The sequence below is a fragment of the Xenopus tropicalis genome, chromosome 4, assembly GCF_000004195.4.
Source record: "Xenopus tropicalis strain Nigerian chromosome 4, UCB_Xtro_10.0, whole genome shotgun sequence".
Taxonomy (NCBI): domain Eukaryota; kingdom Metazoa; phylum Chordata; class Amphibia; order Anura; family Pipidae; genus Xenopus; species Xenopus tropicalis.
In genome coordinates, this window is record NC_030680.2 from 59,847,223 (window position 1) to 59,868,523 (window position 21,301).

The 21,301-nt window shown below is 40.5% G+C and overlaps 1 long non-coding RNA gene across 1 annotated transcript; it reads right to left on the reverse strand.

Annotated features, from left to right (window-relative positions):
- Positions 1 to 4,973: 4,973 nt before the first annotated feature.
- LOC116410561 lies at positions 4,974 to 14,311 on the reverse strand. The gene is made up of 2 exons (XR_004222479.1): positions 14,237 to 14,311; positions 4,974 to 5,473 (listed from the first exon to the last, which is right to left on the reverse strand). It is a non-coding gene; the product is annotated as an uncharacterized LOC116410561 (long non-coding RNA).
- Positions 14,312 to 21,301: the final 6,990 nt, after the last annotated feature.

The following is a 21,301-nucleotide window of genomic DNA, read 5'->3' on the forward strand; positions in this document are numbered from 1 at the left end:
TGTTTGCTGATCACCAAGATGGCTGCTGGGAACAGGTTGGGACCAATGCTGTCAGGCAGCTCTGTAGTTCTGCACATGCTATGGGGGCACAGATAAGTTGGGGCAAAAGTGAAGTGATTAAAGAGGGGGCACTGCTGCTAAAACTAAAAATTTGCCTGGGAGGCTTTACTTTTCCTTTTAATAAAAATGTTTACAATATATTCAAAATGTTATTATTGCCTCATTAATTAAGCTAAACCTATAAAACTAGCATAATGCAAATGTGAGGTAAAAACTTTTTATAGATAATATATAAATTAAACTTTTTTTTTTAATCAGTGTTTTACTTGTTTATAAAATGTTAATGAGACTTTTTGCACCTATTGTTCTAGGGTTAGAGAGAAACTTGTCCCCTAACAATAGGCTGCTAATCCCCATTAATATGTTAATGATCCCTAATGGGGCCCCTACCTTAGGTGTGAAAGAAAAACAAAACAAAACAGAAGAGATTAGAATTGGTCTGGCAGAGTTACACTGAGCTTTACTCCATTTTGAAAATGTCGGGGAAAAATGTCGGGAAAAAATGTTGTTAAAACGTCGTATAAATGACGTTTAAACGACAAATTCACAAAAGTGTCTGTAAACTGTCTTTCACCAAAAATGGAAAAGTGGGAGTTGAGTCGGAATTTAGGCGGATTTATGTTTGTGAATCTGGAGAAAGTGTTTTCCACCAGTTTTTCCACCACTTTTACTCCAAAAAAGGGCTACCTCCACTTTTGTGAATTCCCCCCCATAGTCTAACTAACTGAGCATGTTCACTTGATCTGCAAGGCTGTGCAGGACTGAGGCATTATGGGGACTTTCTTAACACAGCTCAGCGTTTTTTCTTCCTGTTTGGCTTCTGATCATCTGAACTGGTGAAATATGGAGAGACTTAAGGGCATTATTAAGACAACTGAAGGTATGCCTGCAGCTTGAGATTAACTCTTTATTAGCCTTTCCTTCTTCTTTAAGGCAAAGGTCTGAAGTTTGGGGAAATACTGCAGCTTTGCTAGCCTGTGAAGTGTAGGCATGATTCAGAAGTTTGAATTGAATAAATTACATGCCTCTCTAACTGACATTGATTTTTCAGGAACTTGCTGTAGTGCATTATTGCACATTTTGTCATCTGGGGTCGGCATATCTCTCTGTCATTTTTTTTTATTTTGGCCAGTGGATTGGGGTGAATTGCCATAATAAAAAATAAAACCAAGAAAGAGCTTTTTTCAGATCAGGTTTATGTAAGTACAGCTCTGGGGTTGTCTCTTTCAGTTGGAGTTTGGCATGTCTAAGCTGTAGGCAGGCCCAGACTGGCAATCTGCAGATTCTGGCAAATGCCAGAGGGGCTGCTGTAAGATGCCATAGACAGTCACTATTTATTGGGCTGGTGGGTCCAGACCTGGCTGTAGGTAGGGGAAATATATAGCATAGCAGGGTATAATTAAAATTGCTCATTCACTATACTCTACACCCAAATGTAGACTTTAAAGTCTGGCAGTAAAAAACCTCCTTTGGTATTGGGCATCAGCAGTGTTCTATTGCCAATGAAGGGATGTGCACCTGTCCCGAGAAAGCCTTTGATTAATTAATTGGTGGCTGACCCACTGTGCTTGACACTTTTTTTTCCCACACACAATTGTTGCTGAGGGTCATAAATGAGCTGTCATATCCTCTAGCAAGTCTTAACAAATTTATTGTCAGTGAAATCTGATCTAGAAAATCATATACATGTAGCTTGTAGGCCAGCTAGCTGAAAAACAGCCAGCTTTGTCAATCATATTTGTCTATGTGTGGTCACCTTATCACCACCCCTGGCTGAGAAATCAACAAATTGTAAGCCTTAGGGCTCTGGCACACGGGGAGATTAGTCGCCCGCGACAAATCTCCCTGTTCGCGGACGACTAATCTCCCCGAATTGGCATCCCACCGGCGAAAATGTAAGTCGCTGGTGGGATGGCACACGCTGCACAGGCGATTTCGGCAAATCGCCAAAGTTGCCTCGCGAGGCATTTTTGGGCATTTGCCGAAATCGCGCCGCCGTGTGTGCCATCCCACCGCCGGTGGGATGGCAACTGATGGCAACTCAGGGAGATTAGTCGCCCGCGAACAGGGAGATTTGTCGTGGGCGACTAATCTTCCCATGTGCCAGAGCCCTAAGGCTGATGTCCCAAAGAGTAGTTAGTAGTAGTTATCCAAGATAGATCACACTATTGCGAGTGACTAACTGCTTTGGTATTCCAAAGGCAACTTCCTGCAGGCAAATTTGCACGACTTTGAAGGGCTTTCCATGAGTGACTCCTATTGTTGCCAGTGGAAAGGCATTTCGGAGTGGTTAGTTGCCCACGATAGCAGAGATCAATCTCAGGCAACTAAACCTCTCTGTGGGACATCAACTTAAAGCTGGCCATATACTGAAAGATACCCTCATTTAGTGAGATTTCCAAACAAGCAGATTTTTCCCTGATATGCTCCCAATATCACATTGAAGAGATGCAGGCTGTTGGGTTGAGGACTGCAATGAGCAAATGCGTTCCCCACCTCGACGGGATACTTAAACCTGCCCACTTTGTGGGCATTGTGCAAATATCTGCAGGCCTCTGTGCTCTGTTTCAGGATGTGCTTTGAATGGAATGCTGCCTGTGTTAGGAAGTTCTTCATGTAAGAGAGGTGGATGGGGGAAGCTCTGAGCCAAACAGTAAGGACAGGGCTACAGTGCACCTCCTGATTATCCTCTTTGCACTGAGCGCCATATTCAAAGAGCAACTCACCCCAGGGCACAAGTGCTCCACAGATAAGCACGAAGGGGCACGCTTCTCAAAAAAAAAACCTGTTCCCAATTAAATATAAAAATATAAATACTGTCCTTCTCTCTCTCTCCTGAACAGTCCGCAGTACATGACCAAATGTGAAAATCTCTTCTCAAAATACAGGTATGGGATCCCTATCTGGAAATCCATTATCTAGAAAGCTACGAAGTACAGAAAAGCAAACATTTATGCAGGTAATAAAACAATCCTATTGGGTTTTTTCATGTTTAAATGAAAAATGTTGAAAATGTTCTTTTTAATTGTCAAAATGTAGCCTAAACATGTACATCTCTGGTGGGGTTTGAAAATGATTGTTTAGTTGTGGAACACTAATGGTTTGTTTCTGGTGTGACATGGGTTACGGAGATTCTCTTTTTTTTTTTAACATTTCTTTTATTGAACAATCAAATGGTAACAGTCGTATACAGTTCAGTTTCCATTATTAACATTGCCATTGTTTACAACCAAATAAAGTAAAAATCATTTGATATAACACTAAACAGGTGTGGTGCATTTTTCCATTGTATTTATAGCCTGTAGATTATTTGCTGTAACACTTACTGTATGTAACCCATCAGTGGGGACTCATTTATGATTATTCTATAACTATGCTATATTCCCTTTACCTGGAGCGGGGGGGGTGGGATATCTTAAGTGGAGTAGTAGTGTATTAAATTACAGGATCCACTTCAATCCATTTTTCCCAAATTTTGTTGAATTTTTCTGGGCAGCCTCTTCTCAGGTAAGTAATTTGGTAAAGGGGGATGCTTTTTTCTATTAATCGCTCCCAGGACCTTAGAGTAGGTCTTGATTGGGATTTCCAGTTTATGGCTATATTCTTTTTTGCATAAAGGCACAGTATTGATAGTAGGGTTCGGTCTGCCCTTTAAGGTGTAACATCGTCCATCTGATTCAGTAATAATACCCTGGGGTCTAGTGGTAGTTGTATATCAGTTTTGGCTCTGATACAACGTATTACCTGTTGCCAAAATAACTGAATTTTTGTACAGGACCATACCATATGTATATATCCCGCTACATTATGACTGCACCGTGGGCACTTCGGGCTTTGGGCTGGGTTCATTTTGTGTAGTCTTCAGATATTAATATCAGCATCAGGATACCCATCAATTACCCACAATATTAGTGAGCTAATACCAAATATTAATATTATATATTTTATTCTTTTTGTGCAGCATATACAGGAATGGGTATTTATTAACCATATTATATTTGGCTTTATATTAATGTAATAAATAAAATAAGTGTTGTGTCAATTTTTTCTCCCCTTCACTCTTTCCATTTATCTGTGTAGCCAACGGCATGCCTTCTATGTGATGGAGTTCCTGAGTTGGGGAAGCCTTGAGAAAGAGCTGGAGCGGCACGGGACACTACCCTTGGACAGAGTGCGGTAAGTATTAAATGGTGCTAGTACAATAATAATTACTAAATAATAGCTTTATACCAATTGCACTTATAAGAAGGAAGGAATAATACAGTATTTTGGCACTAGGAAGCATCATATTCAAATTTAGCAAAGCTAACGTATTATAGGATAATCTTCTTTAAGTTAACCATTATTTCCCTTTTTAAAAGGTTCCATTCGGCTGAGATGATTTGCGGCCTGCAGTATCTCCATGGCCTTGAGATTATCCATCGGTCAGTGTAGATTTATTTCTGTAACATTCTACAGCAAAGGCCAAACACAGGTTTCTCTGCAAATCAGCGGCCCCTGTCTTCTTTTTTGTAACTCGTATAATCTCTATATTTCAGAGATATTAAAAAGCTTAATGTTCTATTGGACCATCAAGGACACGTTACAATCTGTGATTTCAGCCTAGCAAAGTAGAGCATCTTCGATGATGATGCCACCACTGGCAGGGCCGGGACCCTAGCATTCATGGCCCTGGAGGTGAGATATGCAATTACCAAACTGTGCATGCCCAGGGGAAGCTCAGGAAGTAGTAAGAAGATGGTGCTTGGACACTTAGTAGCAAAGATCCTTAGACAGATACAGTTGTTTAGGAATAGGAGCACCTATCTATGGAAGATGTTTCTGCAAAGACAATCAGTATACACTTCCATGTACAAAGGTTGTATATTGGGATTGTAATCTTTATTGTATAGTGATGTGAAACACATGGCAAACTGCAACACAAACTGCTATTTTACAGAATAAAAGTCCTTCATATTGACTAAAAGCAAATACGATGACCATTCTCTTGTTCATTATAGATATTTTGCATCATGTTCATTAAAATTATTTTTTCCCTTTTAATGCAGCCATTAGCCGATCTATTCAAGCCATATAAGGGGGAGCTGTCAGTCCTCGGTCCCCAGGAAGATAAAGCTTCATCAGGGGAGAGTAACATCATTGCCGGCTTGCCATTTCAAAGTTCCACCTGGCTTGAGTAAGTAAATCAGCAAGTGTATCGCCAGCCTATAGTAACAACACACTATTCCATCTAGCATAGGTATATAACATCAGTGGGCAAATCTGTGGATTTCAACATCTCCGCCTGCTGCACAAAGCTGTGACATCTCTTCTGTTTTGACCATCTGCTCCACCCTCACCTGGGATACCATCTTCCAGAGTACGGACTGCTGGGTAACATCAGGCCTAGGATACTGAGGGGGCAGTCACTCATCTGAGTACAGGAAAAGAGGTAAGTATAGGTAAGTATCCCTTTATGTGCATGACTGTGTGAAAGAATGTGAGATGAAAGGCTAAGGGTGTAACAAGAATGCGAGCAGATGCTAAGATCGCAGCCTGCTTTGCCTTCCTGCACATCATGTCTATAAAACCTGCAAATTAAGTTAAATCAGTTAAACGAGCAAAGGGTGGGACTTATAGACACGTGCAGTTTAAGCCTCTTTGTGTCACGTTTGTCATGTTTTATGTTACAAGTGAAATTTCATCTCACTGAGGGGAGCCAGTGGCTAGTTATTCACATTGGTTCTCCCCTGAGGCGTTACACTCGGCATGAATGGTGTGTGAATGCCAGTAACAGGGTTGAAGCCTTGACGTGGCGTTACTGCTCACATGTATAAACGTGCTAATTCAACCAATGGCGCAACTGTGAGTGAAGTGTTGTTTCATTGGCACAATTTGTTTCACTTGTTGAATTTGTTGAGGACTAGATTTATTTAGGTCCAATTTGTCTTTGATTTATGACTAAGGTTTCAATATTCTTTAACAGCAAGCACTAGTGAGATCTAACAAGATCTAAACAGGCTGCCTGCAAGTTTGGCTGAATGGCTCTCAATTAATAGGCTGTATCTGTGCTATTAAGGCTGATGCCAGACGTGGAGTAGGTCTGATATTTTCGGCAAACTGAAAAATGCTTGGCGAAAATACAGCTCTACGCCTGCTACTTGTGCCTGCACCCGAATGAATGAGATACGCTTGGGTGCAGGCACATGTAGCTGATATAGGCATGAAAACGCGAGATAATGGTGCTCAACAAAAGGGGTCCATTACACCTGACTGCTTAGGGGAGTGTATTAATAGCAGTGGATTTAAATTATACCACCAACCCCTTCGATTGAGCACCCCTACCCCCTTCCACAGGGTAAGGGTTGGGATTTTCCCAGTTATATTATTAACAAATTAGATAAATTGTACAATAGGTAAAATATATAGATATTAATAAATAGAGTGATGGGTAAATATAGAAATAGATGGTGGAGATAGAGGGAGGGTTGGTAAAATAGATTACTTAGATAAATGAGCTACATAAGAGATATATAAAAAAGAGAGTTAGAGAGATAATAAAGATAGACATAGATGGACCTGGAAGATTTTATAAAATAGTTTAAAATATTGAATAATATAAATATTAATAAATGGTAGTGTAGACACAGGCAAAGACAGATAAATAAAAAGACATATTTAGATATAGGTATAGTGCAATAAGGAGAGATGGAATATAGAGATTGGGAGAGATTTGGATAGATATGGGGAGAAATGGATAGCTATGGGGGATACTTAGAAAGATGGAGAGAGATGGGTAGGAAAGATTAGATAAGAAAATATGAGATAGATAAGATGTGTATAATAAGATAAGATACATAAAAAAGGTTAAAAGAAATAATAAAGAAAATTAATACAGTATTGATAAAAAGAGTTATGGGTATAAATATGTATACAGAGAAAGAGAGATGGATTTAAAGAGGGAGAGGGATAAATAGCAATAAATTAGATAGATGTTGATCCAGGGACTTGTCCGATTGCCATTATGGAGTCAGGAAGGAATTTTTTTCCCCATCTGAGACAAATTGGCGAGGCTTTAGGTGGGGTTTTTTTTGCCTTCCTCTGGATCAATTAGAAGCAGGAATTACAGCATTTAAAATAATAGTAATGGTAAAGAATACAAATAAAAGGTTATATACATTAATGGTTTGTAAGATTTGTTTATTAAACACTGAAAAGGTTAAATGGCAACTTGGGATCACAAGGGAGCGATATTTAAAGCACTTGCCTTGGGTGCCAAAATACCTTGGCCAGGCCTTGTCCAGCTCTCCTCTATAAGGCCAAGAACCATTGGCCATGTTTATATCTGGTCATGTCAGTAATGTCACTGATGCAACAGTTGGGCTGGGAGAAAAAGGGAGCGGGAGAGAAAGTACTCGGCTTGGCACACGGAGGGAGGGGGGCACAACATGGTGTGACTGTGGCGCCTTCCTCTCTGCTGTCACATTCACACGCAGCGCGGTTATTCCTCAACCTCTGCATATGGCAGTGAATTTACTCACTTCTTGGGGAATCCTGGGATTTGTAGTTCAGGAAGTGAACAGCAATGGAGCTGCATTGTTGACGTGTATTTTTAATTTATAGAGCCTGCTGCATTGAAACATATGGGGTGCTGCCTTGGAAAGTGAAAGTGACATACTTGGCCCTGTGAGAGTCTGCGTGAAATGTGACATGTACATTTACTGGAGCAGAGGGCCATGTAACTTCTTAACCTAGGTGCCACATCTCTCACACTCAATTAATTAAGTATTTTTTCCAACCCCTTGCAGATTATTATGGGTGTCTATATTTGGACAGGATATCCTATGGCAATATGTTTTACAAACATTAACTGAAATTAAAGCAAATATTAAACCCTTTTGTCAATATTTTCCATCAAAAACTGTTGCTGTCAGTATTGTTTTCCATTATATAAACAGAGCGCAAACATGCTTCATACTAGCTTCTTGCAAGTAGTGTCCTGGTTAGAATATAACTTCCGACCCCAGCACTGCAAGGCAGCAATGCTACTTACTGAATCAATTTTCAGTTCATGAACTGATACTGTCAGTATGCAGAAACAGCTGAAGGTGCTCAGCAAAAGGAGTTGTAGTCTAACAATAGAAAATAACATCAAGGTTGAGCTTCTTGATAGACACCTAACATTGGTTTAAAGGAACAGTAACACCAAAAAATGAAAGTGTATAAAAATAATTAATATATTATATACTATTGCTCTGCACTGGTAAAAGTTGTGTGTTTTCTTCATAAACACTACTGCAGTTTATATAAATACCCTGCTGTGTAGCCATGGGGGCAGCCATTTTAATTGAAAAAAGGAGAAAAGGCACAGGTTACTAAGCAGATAAAAGATATGTAGCATAGATTTCCATTGTATTCTACACAGTTTTTCTGGTATCTTCTTATGTAACCTGTGCCTTTTCTCCTTTTTTCAATTTAAATGGCTGCCCCCATGGCTACACAGCAGCTATTTCTATTAACTATAGTAGTCTTTCTGAAGCAAACACACAACTTTTACCAGTGCAGGGTAACAGTACATTATATTTTAATTATTTTAAAACATTTTTATTTTTTAGTGTTACTGTTCTTAGGTATCTAAGACAGGAACTGTGGGTTATTGTTTAGAGTGAGAGTTACAAACGGGTAGTACCATTATAGGCAGGTTTTCTTTAATTTGTTAAATCTGTGTTGTTATACAGGAGAACTATAATTTGCATATACTGGAAGAATAAAGAAAGGCTAATTATCATGTTACTGTGATGCAATGTTTCCTTAATCCATAATCAGACTGTCAACGTTATGAAGGAGTATTCCAGTCATTTAATGGGATTAAGACAAATATCTAGTATAAATAAATTTAAAGCAACTGGACTTGTTTGGTAATCATTGAAAATGTTTCACTACTCATCCGAGCAGCTTCTTCAGTTCAACTGGACTGAACTGAAGAAGCTGCTCGGATGAGTAGTGAAACGTCTTCAATGATTACCAAACAAGTCCAGTTGCTTTAAATTTATTTATACTAGATATTTGTCTTAATCCCATTAAATGACTGGAATATTCCTTCATAACGTTGACAGTCTGATTATGGATTAAGGAAACATTTATACTTTCCCAGAGAGTCGTGAGCTACAAGTGAACCAATTGGATGCCATATAAACCCAAGGGGGTCTGTAAGTAGATTGGCAACCGGAAAGGGATATCACAACTGGGCACAAAAGGGTGATATAAGTAAAAGTCATCACTGGTGTTAAAAAGCACATGAGAGTGCACTTTGTGAAGTAATAACAGTATTAAACTATATTTTTTTTTTTTTTTTTTTTTTTTCTTCTTTTCCTCATAAGACCTCATCGCTAAGTCTAAAGCAGAAGAGGGCACTTTGGAGTTATTTATTGAATTTTATTTGACCTGGGACACGAGGTATCTGAAGTGAGGAGCATACACTGAGAATTGCACTTATTTATATTTGTAATAGACGATTAAGACAAATGCTTCTCACCTCCCAGTCACGCCCATTTGGAACAAAGCATCTTTTATTCTTTCATAAGGTTTTTGGGAAGACAAGCGGCTGCTCTGGGGGGAGTTAGTGAGTACTTAGATGCTGCTAGTCCATGACACAGACAATCCGGGACATCCCAAGGGACGGGAAGGGGCCGGCTCATGAGTCACACATTTAGGGTAAAGACACACGGAGCTACTAATAGCAGCAACTTTTTACAGCTACTAAACAGCAGAAAATACCCTACCATAGACAATACTGAGAATTTCCTCCTCTAAAACACACGTAAAGACAATTATCAGTAAATGATTAGCATTATCTATTTTAGTAGCCGTGACAAGTAGCTGGAACGTGGTAAGATTAGTCGCCCGCAATAGAATGTAAATCAAAAAAGTGTTTCGTATACCATTCCCACCGGCATTCATGCTGGTGGGGTGGCATGTCGGGGAGATTAGTCGCCCGCAATAGTAAAGATTTATCACGTGTGACGTGTGCCACTCCCCTTAGGAACTGAGAGAGAGCAGCTGTATGGTGGGGGGCAATAAGGGGGTGAGTAGGCTGGAAGCCAGGCTTGTACTACTTAGTCATGTTACTCTGCAACATAGACAATGCCTAGCCCCCAAGCGTCCTCTCTATCTCCCAGTCTCTCCATGTCCAAGGATATATAGTTATATACTAATTAGTTATTATTAACATATATTTAAAAAAGGCCAACATATCCCACAGTATTGTACAATAATTAGGTGTATAGAGCAATAAATCTATTTCCATTAAACTAAAATCCCCATTGATGTTTAAGCATTGTAATTGCATTTAAATGGGAGTTTAACTTTCCCTTGCAATTTTGCTTCACCCAAATGTTGTTAAACTCCCAGAATAATCAAAGGCATGCTGTGTAGACCACCAATTTTAGAGTTGGACTCAAGCATTTTCGGTAAATAGCTTTATTTTTCATAGTGTGTTATCTAACACCACCAGTGATGTTGCCCATAGCAACCAATTAGATTTTTGCTTATTTTTTCTAACTTGTAGGTGACTGTTCAAATGTAATTGCTGATTGGTTGCTCTGGGTCATATCACCAGTGATGTTGGCTTATGCACTATAATAAATATGCTCCTAAAACTTTTCCCAGATGCTCCAGAGACAGCAATCCTATTGAAGAAGAACCACCAATAAAAATCCCTTTTATTACTATTATTTATAAAGCATCAGGATGTTCTGCAGCACTGCACAACAGGTGGGCAATTACATAATTGTTGCTGAAGGCATATAACATTTTCCTAGCTTAGAACACCTAAACAAAACTATATATTTCACTGGCAAGTCAAATTGAACAATAATTAATCTTTATGGGAAAGTGACACCTTAAGTTTTGTGATTAGCTCTCCCCTTTGAGAACAATAATAGCTACTCATCACAAAATCACTGACATAAACCCACCAGATTAGTAAAATATATTGGTATATTGCTGTATAATAACACTCTACTTCCTCATATGGAGAAGGATACTGCTTCCTTTCTTATCTTACCCAACCGCAAGGGAAAAAACTCTTTCTGGAGAACTCTCTGCACTCCTCTTTTTTAATGGTGCTTTTAATTCAACCCCCCTTCCTTGATTATTTATGCCTCCCTGCTTGCCTTTTTCTACACAAATGATCTACTTAAGCAGAGGCTGAAAGGTTAATTTTGCAAGTAGGAAGGCAAGGGACATGCTTAATTAATAGTGTAAGTGGGAATGAGGTAAAAGTGCGGTGGAGATCTTTATTGATCTTTGTGAACTCTGACACTGTATAAGCTGACAACATTATTTAACTGTGCTGCTAGATTCTACCTGTCAGTCAAGCATTTAAAGGAACAAAAAATGAAAATGTTTTAAAGTAATTAAAATATAATGTACTGTTGCTCTGCACTGGTAAAAGTTGTGCGTTTGCTTCAGAAACACTACTATAGTTTATATAAATAAGCTGCTGTGTAGCCATGGACGTGGCAATTCAAGCTGGAAAATAGTAGAAAAGGCACAGGTTATAAAATGGCAGGTTATATGTTATCTGTTATTTAACCTGTGCATTTTCTCCTTTTTTAGCTTGAATATCTACCCCCATGGCTACACAGCAGCTTTGTTTATATAAACTATAAAAGTGTTTCTGAAGCAACAACGCAACAACTGCTACCAGTGCAGAGCAATAGTACATAATATATTAATTACTTTGATACACGTTTTTTGTGTTAGGGCTTGCGTACACAGAGCACTTGCTTTACTTCTCAGCCTGTGTTTTTTCTTCAGGCTGGGAGCAGTGGATCCACTCCTGTACACTGCTCTGTGTACCTGTAATGAGCACTGAAACATACAGCCTGCTTTTGGGTTTCCTACAGTTCCTTCTGTAGGAGGAAACTTTGTGCTAATTCGGAAAAACAAAGTGACGCCAATGCCTTCACACCAGCGATTCACTTTATTGCCAGAGGGTAGGTATTTTGGGCAGTTAAATCTCGACTACCATGGGCGACTTATCTTCCTGTGGGCCATCAACCTTAATAAAACAAGTACTTTACTTTTTTTCGGTAAATAGGTTTATTTTCCTGCCTTACCAGTATGAAAGCCTTACCAGTATGAAAGCCTTTACAAGTATCACACCATGACATTATAAAGTAAAGTAAATCCTCTGCCAGCATTTTGTAGACAGGCATAGGGAAGCAGATCTGCTGTAATGAGCTCCATTGATAGGCCTGTTGTCCACCTGTGTGGATATCAGCGAGGAAACATGAAAGTATGCATTTTCACACTGATACCTGCTCAGTGTAGCTCCATGCAGATCAACACCAAACTTGTCGATGGAGTGCATTACAGTATATTTACTTTCCTCTACCTGCTTACAAAACTTAGGTGAAGGATTTGCTGTCACATACTTTTCCAACATAAATCACCATAAATGTGAACAGCAGCGTATGGCCCCAAAATGTCAAAATTACGTTGCGGCGGGTGGCATGCAGCTCCTAAATTTGTGCCACCCTAGGCCCAGGCCTTTGTGGCCTCGCCACAAATCCGGGCCTGAACACCAGGGGTCCACTGAACAGTTTGATGCCTAATATGCATAGATTTACCAAACTATGTGGTAAAACAAGTAATACAGAACAATGCAGAATGTAATAAAGTCACTTAAACCTCTTAGATTTGCCTGAACCTATGCACACGAGTGTTTCTGGTCAGAATCTGTCCTGTGTACTATAACAGGTTGCTTCCGTTTTTGTCATTTTTATATGCATGGTTGAAGAGAGGGCTTGTACTTGTGATATTCCCCTTAATCTCACTGTTTAGCCCCCTGCTGTCCACTAATGCAACCAGGGTTGGACTAGGGCACCGGGACAACGGGAAAAATCCCGATGGGCCCCGGTGGCCCAGACCAAACCCTTGCTGGCGCTCCCTCTGCCCGACCGTTCCTCCCCATGCGCGCGTAAATGTATGTGCGCTCAGGGGAGGACGTCAGGTGGGGGACCCTGCGGGGGGTTAGGGGGGCTCCTGCGGAGGGGGTTAGGGGACGTGGCTGGTGGGGGCACCTGCAGGGCTCCTGGGGTGGGAGCTCCGGTGGGCCCTGTACCCCCAGTCCGACCCTGAATGCAACTGGTCAGTCTTCCTTTATTCATATATTGTAAATAAATTAGCCCCCGCAGACCAACTTTGCCACTGTTCAGTGTTCCTTACACTCTAATATTGTCACTGGGCCCTCATCAGTCTATTATTGCCTGTTTCGAGCCACCTTTTAGTCCTTTATAGCAAAACGACAACCCCTGCAGGGTCACATATTTCCACTGATCTGCAGTCAAATACTGCCACTAGTTAGCATCCTGCAGTCATTTACTGCTACTGTGCAACTCCTATTGCATCTAGGCATTCACTCTGCAGACCATACTTGCAATTGTTTATCTTCGAATATTTATCTAATACCAGTAGATAGTGCTCCTTTAGTTCACTACCATTGTACAGCACTTTTGCATTCCATTATAGTCACTCTGCAGCCCCCCCTGTATTCCATTACCCATACTGGGCAGCCTACTGCAGTCCATTTTCTACACCATGCATAGCAGTGCACTATACAATGTAGGGATCTTTCTGGTAAAACTCTGCAGTGTCCTCCTCACTGTTACCTCATCAGATGACAGCACTGCTTTCACATTTCCTTTATTATAAATGAAAGGCAGAAAAAGACACAAGGTTCTTGTATTCTACTATTAACCAATGTTAGCCTTCTGCAATAATAGATTGCTATTGAGAAGCATTTGTGAAATCAAATATTGCTTTATGCACCTTCTCTGTAGTCTATTACTTTCACAAGGCAGCCCTCCTGCAATTTATTAGTGTGGGAAGGATTATTAGTGCCAAATTATTACAACAGGATGGATGCCCACTGAATACTGTAGGGGGTTGCTATTAAAAATAAGCTGAATGACTGCACATTTTGGGTAGGTTTTAGAGTTATAGTAATTTCATAGGTGATACAAACACTGGCCATTTTAATTAGATCATGCAAATAGATTGCAGGCCTCAAGTACAAGATCATTGAATAAAAAATATCTCCCTAAATGCAGACAATACCTTAATTATATATATATATATATATATATATATATATTACCCACAATTATCTGCCATTTTTACAGGTACTCACCACAGTCCTTGCCTACTGGGTTAAACTGCCCCGTCCGGAGTAGGTATCATCACAATCATATATCTCCAGTAAACAATGTATATCCTACGTAAAACAAAGGGACTTTTTTTAGCAAGGTGCAAATGAGTATCCAAGAAAATGTAGCAAACATACCCTCACACAATACTTCTCACTTTAAAACTTTTTCCTAAATCATTCCAATAAGAAGTTAACAACATGTACATGTACAACCTATAGGACCCACTTACCTGAGTAAAACTTAAATGGAAACCTATCATCCCAGCATTGGAGAAGTAGTGGACACCATGCAAAGAACACTTATCAGTACTAGGGACAAACTCATACATGATTCTACACAAAACATACCTTACACTGCTGAAACTGTATTATATGGGGAAAAAAAACTTGCCTTTCCCAATTCTTTGAGACGTAACACAAACATAGGCAAAATTACTACATTTATGGCTAAAGACTCAAACCTTCTGCAGATACTCAACCCCAAAATCTATTTGTTAGGCTATTACTGATAGATTCCTTGGTACCACTGAATAGTATTAGGGAGTTTATAAGACATCTTGGGGCCGATTCACTAAAGTGCGTTTTAACGTGCGCTATTTATATCGGGCGTTAAAAATTTTATCGCGTCTAAATTTTTGCGTCTTAACGCACGATTCACTATAAGCATACTTGCGCTAATTTACGCGCGATACTGCATGCGTTATTTAACTCGCGAAGACTATTTTTGTGCGGTATTTGACGGTACATGCGCTAAATAACGCACGCGTATATTCGCCGCATATAAATAGTAGCTTATAAATAGTGTATATACATTGTCGCCGCATATAAATAGTGTATATAAATACTAGCCACATATAAATGGTAGCATATAAATAGTAGATGCTTATAAACAGTAGCCACTAGTGATGAGCAAATGTGTTCTGGTTATCTTTGGTGAAAAATTCGCAAATCTTTCGAAAGATCCACAAAATGGCAAAAATGTTGTGCGCCCAAAAAAATTGTTGCCTGCGACTATTATTATTTTTTGACGCCTGTGTCAATTTTTGGACGTGCGGTGAATTTTTGCGTGGCAAATTTTTTCATGCGTTTTGCCATTGGCAGATTGTTTTGCGAAACGCATGAAAAAATTTGCAGCGGAAAAATTTGCTGCACGTCCAAAAATTCGCCACAAATCCATGCCTGGCAAACATTTCATCACTTGTAGCCGCATATAAATAGTCTTGCGAATAAACGCACGCCATGTTAGCCATACACGCCAATACTTGCGGAAAATTACTGTATTAAAAATGACCATTTCGCTGCAAACTGCCGGCTGCATCACTCTAGGGGAAACACATACTTGAATAAATAACACTGCAAAGTCCATATTTTATTGCCAAAAGCTCATTAACTGTACTTTTCTATAATTATCACCTGCCTGAAGTAGGTGTTAATTTTCGCATAGCCTAATGCGATATTTAGCGCGCCTAAGTGATTGTGAATCATGCATTAGTATTCTTTTCTGTGCGCGAAAATTAACGCATGCGATATGGCGACTTAACGCATGCACTGTAGTGAATCGCACGTCTATTTTAACGCAAAAAAAGTGCGATAAAATTTATCGCACTTTACTGAATCAACCCCATTATGTTCTATGAGGGAAAAAAATTATTGCAATGCACTGGTTGAACGTACCACGTCTGTCTCTCTGTCACTGGAAAAAAAACACTGATTAACACTCAACTGGAACTTTCCAAATAGACACACTTTAAATTCAATAAAAAAAACAACCTTTATAAAAAGGTTATAAATAGATTTTCTATTGTCACTAATTTGCACTGTTCCCCTCTTCCTACCCCTGCCCAGCAGCGTCCCAACATAGGAAGATGTTAGGGCAGACACCGATACTGGCACCCCATTATGTACCTCTGACACTGCAGTTGGAATATAGCTGCAGGTAGAAATAATTTGTTGTTTTCTTCTTGCCTTGCGTCACTTCAGAAATGTTTTGTGGACAGAGACATTCAAGCAGTCCCTGGGTGGGCAGTAGTGTTTACGCAGCCCCTGGGTGGACATGGGGCCTGGAGGGGCAGAAATCTAATTGGCAGATCCAGTTGTTAGCCAAGGGAGGGAGGAGGTTGCAGTGAAATGACATGGAAAGTGAAGTTACACCACTGTTTGCTGGACACTATGGGACCCATTTACTAACCATCACATTTCTGCACAAGTGTTGTTAATGTTAAGTCTTTTGTACCTTGCTTCTGTTTTCTTTATTTTAGGGTAGGTTTTATTGTTGCTAAGATATTATTCTTACTGAAACAGGTATTATTATCAGACATTGTCTGTAAATTGTACCACTGTCTGTGTCTTGTTTTGCCTTTAAAGCTGATGTCACCCAGCCCTGTGTGGCATCAGCCTTAAAGGGGATCTGTCACCCTAAGAAATAACTCCAATTTATTTTCTATATTGTTAGTTGAGCAAAATAAACTTAACTTACTCTATATAAATAATGTAAATCTTGTTTCATTCCATTGTGGAATTACTCAATCAAAGCAAGCAGGCAGGCACCATTTTGTGGACACTGTTATGAAGGCATGCTTTGTATCATGCCAAAATCCCAATGGCCCATGCCCATGTACTGGATACACGATTAGATGAGGAGGAGGGAGGGGAAAAGTGAGATGAGCAGTGACATCTAGGTAGTGCTGAATAGAAAGCTAAAGTTAATGTCTGCTGGGATTTTTAAATGCCTTTATAATGGGTTTGGATGTGTTAATATAAAAATGAATTTGGGTTTCATGTTTAATTTGAAAAGGACTTTTATTATACAGCTTTTTATGTCTGGGTGACAGGTCCACTTTAAAGGCAAAACAAGTTCTGCATAGATTATAGTTTACTGAGACAAATGTTCTTTGTTTCTGTATTTTCTTCATACACACACTTACGCATTCTAAGAAACTTGAAACTTTTTTCTTTAGTGATGTCTGTAGGTTTTAAATCTGGGACAATTTCCTGGGGTAATTTTTAAAGTTTTTTTTTTTACTTTAGTGGCCATGTACACCATACCTCCCAACATTTGAAAAATGAAAAGAGGGACAAAAAGATTCGGTGCACGCAGCGCGTCAATTTTTTGACCACGCCCACTTTTGTGGCCACGCCCCAATTCCCACACCCCATCCATTTTTTTTTTCAAAAAATTCTCCTTTTATATAGTAGAAATGGCAGGATCAGACGCAAATGTGCTATACCCTCATACTGTACTACCTAAGGAAAACAATATAGCAACTCCTACATATAAAATACAAATATAGAGAGAAGGCAGTGAGTTATAAGAGAGTTATAACTATCTACCAGTTTGTCCCCCCATACACAGTGCCCCCAATAGCCTAAAAGACAGTACTACCCATACACAGTGCCCCCATACACAATGCCCCCCATAGAAAGTGCCCCCCATACACAGTGCCCCTAATTGAGACAGTCCCCCCATACACAGTGCCCCCAATTGAGACAGTGCACCCCATACACAGTGCCCCCAATTGAGACAGTCCCCCCATACACAGTGCCCCCAATTGAGACAGTCCCCCCATACACAGTGCCCCCAATTGAGACACTCCCCCCCTTCACAGTGCCCCCAATTGAGACACTCCCCCCCATACACAGTGCCCCCAATTGAGACAGTCCCCCCCAAAAACAGTGCCCCCAATTGAGACAGTCCCCCCAAAAACAGTGCCCCCAATTGAGACAGTCCCCCCATACACAGTGCCCCCAATAGAGACAGCCCCCCCATACACAGTGCCCCCAATAGAGACAGCCCCCCCATACACAGTGTCCCCAATAGAGACAGCCCCCCCATACACAGCGCCCCCAATAGAGACAGCCCCCCCATACACAGTGCCCCCAATAGAGACAGCCCCCCCATACACAGTGCCCCCAATAGAGACAGCCCCCCCCATACACAGTGCTCCCTTCGTCTTCTTCGTCCCCAGCGGCTCCTCGGGGTATGCGGCTCCTTCTGCGGCGGTCCCAGGCCCGGGAAGAAGGAGCGCCAACGCATCGAGCTGTCCCGGGTAAGTCAATGAATGTTCCGCATTTCCGTAATTTATTACGGAAATGCGGGACATTCATGGAACTATCCGGGACAGCGGGATGCGCCCTAAAAACCGGGACTGTCCCGCGGAAAGCGGGACAGTTGGGAGGTATGACACTGATTGCAAAAAGATATCTGCTATGATTAGTGATTTACATGCTCCTCCTTATGCAACTGTAAATCTCTCAATTTGAGTGCAGCTTCCTCTGGCTAAATGAATAAAAGTATGTGCAACTAACACAAAAGGAAAATGGGATGTATCCCCATATACTTAATCTATTTCTAGTAAAGAGGATTAAGTCCTAAATCTCGCTGTGTTCTAAGCAGATCAAAGCTGCACGTACCAATTAAACCATTGAGGTCCAGGTGTAAAAACCCCGGACCTATCTCCAATACGACACAGCAGAAGTTCAGTCAAATGTAACAAATCCAATTGCTCACCGGTATAGTAAGTTGGTCCGGGTGCTCGGGGCCCCGAACCCGCAGCCAAAGGGGGAATGCAAAGTCAGTAGAAATGAACACCATAGGCTCAAGCCTATGAGTAAGTGCACACGCGCACGAAACGCGTCAGGCGTTTAGCTTTTTAATGAATCAATAAAGGACCTGCTTTTAAAAGACCCTTCGAGTCCGGAGCGCTTGGTGTTCATTTCTACTAAATGAATAAAAGAACAAAATACTACAAGAAAGCACATAAACATATATAAAAATGTATAGTGTATTATGTATGAAACACTCAAAAACACCCTTGTGTGTTGGTGTTACATCAGTGAATACTAGGTTTCTAATACCTGTGTAGATAAAACACCTCTGAATAATGCCAAACAGTGACAATGACAATTTTTTTCACCAGGTCTCACAGTGATACTGACTGCTCAGCAGAAAAAAGCCAAACATAAACCCTGGAACAGAATTACAGGTTTCCACAGGAAGTTACGGCTTTATGTACATCATAAAGGAGAAAGAATTGTAGATAGTACAGTCCATGTATTTAAAAACATTCCCCTGCTCAGTACAGGCTACGTACAGAAATCCAACAAAATCATTCTCCTTCATGATATAGTTTAAACCATCACCTAAGGCTACCCGCGATTCTGTTCCAGGGTTTATGTACCTACATGGACACTGGTCATGTTTTGTGGTATGTGACCTCGGAAATGTCCAAGAGATGTGATGTGTTTGATTGGGAGTTATCATGGTTGTTAGTCTGTCTAATAACCTGGCTACTGACTTTTCAGCTGTGACAGATAAACCTTGAATCTATATCTCTTTTGGTTGTCACAATTATTATCTTTCAGTGCCATCATACACGTCACCGGTAACCTCTGTTCAGGGGATTGCCTCCATATCACAAATACATGTAGTGTAAGAGAAGCACTGGGAAACAGTTTATGCAGTGTATATTTCCCCCAGATTCCTGTCATACATGTGGTAATTTTAAGTGTCAGTTTTGCAATGGAAAAAACAGTGTTTATTTTACTATTGTTCAGCTTGAGTAAAAGCTGGTTTACAGAATCACTGGGGTGAATGGACAAGAGTGGCTGAGTCCTCCATTCCAGTAGGCCTCTCCAGGTGAATTGGGTTCTCAGACAAGTAGCTGCATGGTGATTAGGCTGCAGCTGCGCAGGGGTTGGCTCCCTAAGAAAAGGAGCTGGGATTTGAAGTGTAAGGCTGATGCCAGACGTGGCGCTTTTACGCTGCGTATTTTCAAATTCTCTCGGCGGCTGAAAAACACACAATATCATCATCCATAGAAATAACTTAAACAGTCTCGATGGAAAACACACTATGCGTAAATACGCTAGAAAACGCATTACCACGGACTTTTCATGCGTTTGCCGAAATACGCCGTTATTTGCACAGCAACCCATTCCTATGTGTACACAAAGGCAGCTGCCAGACCTTGCGGAAATATGCGGCGTTTTTACTATTTTGCACTTTTAGCACCATGGGAAACGGGATTTGCTATGTCACCAGTACTAGGCTGAAAAACGCCATAGTCAGGGGCTGTGTGGGTTGTGCTGCGTTTTTAGGTGGAGAAAATACGCAGCGTAAAAACGCTACATCTGGCATTAGCCTAAGAGAGAGAGAACCTTGTTGAAAGCAGGAGCTACTGTTTTGAGTGATCTTACATCCCTGTAAGTATGAAGCCTTATTTGTGCAAGTGGCTTTGTAAGAGATTGGGGCACGAGGCCCTTGTCCTGGGTTAGTGAGGGAAAAGATCTGTGTTTTAGTTAGAACTGGACAAGCTTAGAATTTTGTGGTTTCTGTATTTCTTTTTTATCTATTTTTATTTGCCTCTCTCCTTGGAAAATCCTTTAATAAACTGACCAAAGACCAGTTATATTGAATTTGAACTGTCTGTGCCTCTTCTTTGAAGTATCTGAAAGTGCAACCAAAGGTCTTTATTCCAGTGAGACCACGGTCCAACTACCTGAAATCCCTTGTAAAAGGGATACAATGATAAAGCTCCTATATAATGTGTTTATTAAGTCACTTTTTTATATGTTTTTGAGGAAGGGGCATTTCATTTTTAAGCGCCCCAAGCACTTGCCAAACGATGGCTTGTGCCTGGCTGAGGGCTGGGATGGATTATAATTCATGACTGGAAAGACCCTGATATTCGTGTGAGACCTGAACAAGTCCTCAATGACCAAGACAAGACTAAAGCTATTTAGAAGGGGAAGAGGGTAGTGGTATTGCCATACACAGCCAGATCCATCTATTTGTCCATGTGCTGGGCTAGGTTGGGCTTATATGATTGGCAGACTATAATACTATAGTACAGTGGGGCCTATGGACAGAATTTTTAAACCTCCTTGATGATAAGTGGAAACTCTAATACCTGTCTAACATATGGCTTGCATGTGGTGTCGACTTGGCAGAGTAGAATACAAAATAATTTTTTGTTTAGATTAGGAATGGCCTTGTATGGCTGATCCAGCGCATCCTTGGCCCGTGCACTATTGTTCAAGGAGTCACAA